Source organism: Phalaenopsis equestris, unplaced genomic scaffold (assembly GCF_001263595.1).
Source record: "Phalaenopsis equestris unplaced genomic scaffold, ASM126359v1 Scaffold000002, whole genome shotgun sequence".
NCBI classification, from domain to species: domain Eukaryota; kingdom Viridiplantae; phylum Streptophyta; class Magnoliopsida; order Asparagales; family Orchidaceae; genus Phalaenopsis; species Phalaenopsis equestris.
The window spans coordinates 42,076,065-42,079,520 of record NW_018164444.1 but is presented as its reverse complement, the minus strand read 5'-3'; positions in this window follow the sequence as shown (position 1 = coordinate 42,079,520).

Sequence of the window (3,456 nt, the reverse complement as noted above, 5' to 3'; positions counted from 1 at the left end):
ATAGATTTGGAGAGGAGTTGGATTATTGGAAGACTATCTGAGGATCATCATCAGACGATATTTCCTCATCTTCTTCATATTCTTATTTTTTAACATTCTTTTTCTTCTAATTTTTATTTTGTTCCTTTTCAATTTCTTCTTCGGTAGCATTTTCATTTTTTATTCTTCCTTTTTTTTCAACATTTACTTTTTCTTCTTTCTCTTTTAACCTTTTGGCTATAGATAATTCTCTAGAGAAGAACACTTGTTTCTTCGGCAAAAAATATGTTGCATCTTCATAAATTCCAACTTCGTGAATTAAGCATGGTTTCAAGTCTTCTTTTATGTAGTAGTCCACACCATCTCGTCAATACTTAATACATTGGTGCAAGGAAGAAAGTTGCATCTGATGCTCATGAAGCCAAGGTCACCCCAGTAATGCATTGAATGAAATTTCTAAATCGATGATGTGGAACTTCGCTCAATTTGGACATCTCTGATCCTGGGTAAGAGGATTATCAAGCCTAAATCTCTCTCAATTTTTTCATTGAATCCGCACAATAAAATGTTATCAGATGAAATCTTTTAGCTATCAAGATCAATTTAAGCAAGGGTTCTTAAATTCAAAATATTGACTGAAGCACCCAGATCAACAAAAACTAGAGACAATCAAAATCGTCCAAATAATTATAGAAATGTAAAGTAATCAAGTATGATCGGCTATCCCTAACAGTAGATGATTATCAGCAAAAGTTAATTTGAAAACTTTATTAAAATAATTTATTTCTTCATTAAAAGATCAAGTGCCAGTTGGACCATAAAGATTTTAGGACCTGGTAAAGCTTTAATCAGTGACGCTCTCATTTCCTTGGATAAGATAAGAGCATCATAGCTACTGAGTTTTGCTGGAAGTTTTCTTAAATGGAACACATTATAATCAACCTTAGACCGAGTTTTTATATGCATATCCTTAACATGAGCACCTGCAGAAAGGTTGCTAGTTGATTAAGACTAATGATTGGATTAGATTTTTAGGAAGTGTTTTGCGAGGTGGCAGTACTATGCTACTTCAAAGATTAATCTCTAGAATATCATTGGTGGTAGCATCTAGCAATCATTTCATCTCTTTTTAAATCTCTTCTTGGTACTATTCAGAGTTTAAAGATTCCATCTGAAATTAAGAACAAAGATATCACTATCAAAAAAGGGATTGTCATCCAAATATCTTCTTCAAACAAGTTCACATATGATTTGAGAATTGTTCTCATTAGAATTTGTAGGATTATTGCTGTTGTTTTGTTGTTATTTTTGTTTAAGTCAGTCGAATTAGATTCATCAAAGAGAAACAAAATATACCCAAAATCACTACTCATTTTATCAATAGTTCCATCAAGAAAAAAAAAATCATACAGAGTAAGTGGCACAATAGTCAGAGGACCTTTACTTGAAACAAGTCTAATAAAATTTCTCTCTATAATCATATTTGTTTCCTTCACACTCTTTCTCCTTTAGTTTTCACTTAAGGTTCAACGTGCATTGGTATTGGTTTGATTTTTGGCTTGATTTTCCTTTCACTAGGAACTACAAGGATATCTGAGTTAACAGAGCTTTGAGTTCCTTTAGATTCTTATGCAAATAATATATGAGTTGATTGAGAATCTTTCGGGAATTTTTAGATAGAACTATCTTCCAACCTTTTGTTTTCATATAAGGATAAAATAGTTCCACATCTTCTCTAGAGACAACACTAATGGAACCCAGTTTAGGCTCCCTGAGATATTCTCTAGGAATGATTATAATTTCAATTTTATGATTTCTCTCCAACCAACCCATGAATGTAAAACATTCTTCAATGATATGGTCGAGCATTCTACGGAATGGACAATATTTAGGTCCTTACTCCTTCCCACTTCATTGGGTTTAGCAGGTTCATGAATATTGAAGTTTTGTTTCTTCGACATGTTCTAAAACATCTTCTTGACAGCTTCATTTTTTAAGGAATATTCTCGGTTCCTTATTTCTTGAATTCTTCTGTAGTTAGATTTCTTTTCTCAGATATACAAGGTTGTTTTTGTTATTGTTGCTACTGTTAATACTGTTGTTGTGGTTGTTACCATTGTTATTGTGTGGGGTTCTTAACTTGTATTTTCAAGATTGTTTCCCTTTCTCAATAGCAAACACGTTCCCAGTTTTCTTTTTCTCAAAAGCATTATGAGGTTTCAACTTATTTTCTTGATTCATAAAGGTAATCGTTTAGTTTCTTCCATCAGGTTAGTTCTCTAACTGACTTCTCAAAAGTCTTTAAAGTAAACTCATTTAGTATAAAAGCAATTAGTCCATGGATATTCCTTAATAATATTTCTATGACATATTTCTTTTGCAACTGAGATTCACATTTCAGGCTCAAATTTCTCCATCTCAAAATATAATCGACCAAAGTTTCATCAGGTCATTGTTTCTCAACAATCAAATCTTCAATGGTGATATGGTGGTGAGATCCAGTAAATCTTTTGATGAATAAGTCTTCCAACTCAGCAAAGGTCTTAATTAAGTTGTTGTTTAATTTAACATACCAATTAAGTGTCCTTTCAGATGAACTTTTAACAAATTGATGAAATACTAATGCATAACTTCCCCCTGCATTACAAAAACTAGCTCAAAAGTGTGTCAAATGTTGTCTTGGATTCACAGTTCCATCAAAGACTTTGAAGTTGGGTGGTACAAATCCTTTAGGATATTGTACAGTATCAAATTCTTTGAAATAGGTTTGCCCTTTTAGTATTGACTTATCACCCTTAGCTTGAGCTAAGGCATTCTTAGCTTGTTATTCAATTATAGAATTCAAATCCTTATCAAACGACAATGGTGTTTCTGACTGCTTCTTAGAGGCATCCTCTTCAACTATTCTTATCATTGAATTATCAAGAACATGAACACCTCTAGTTCCTTTATCTCTATATGGATTGGTACTCGTGTAGATGTTTTCTTTTGAATGGAAGGTATTGAATCCAATAGCTCTTTTATTTTTTTTCTAACTTCACAATGTGATTATGCCATTGACTCAACTCATCCAATAGATGTTGAGTTGTAATGGGTTGTGGACCCTCTTCAACTTCAACATCTTAGAGTTTTATTGATATCTAGTTTTGATTTTTGGGATAGCATTCATGATCACATCAATTTTTTCCTTCAATCATTTTTTCTCTCTACCTTAGTTGATTTAAAACTTGCAGGGTTGTGCCAGATATGACACCATTATTAACCATAACATCAAGTAAATCAATATTCTCCAATTATCACTCCCTTACAGATGATCTCATTTCAACCATCATGATAGCGGCAATTTCTTTTGAAGCTTCAAAATTTTCATCCTCTACCTTAGTTGATTTAAAACTTGCAGGGTTGTGTCAGATATGACACCTTTATTAACCATAACATCAAGTAAATCAGTATTCTCCAATTATTACTCCCTTACAG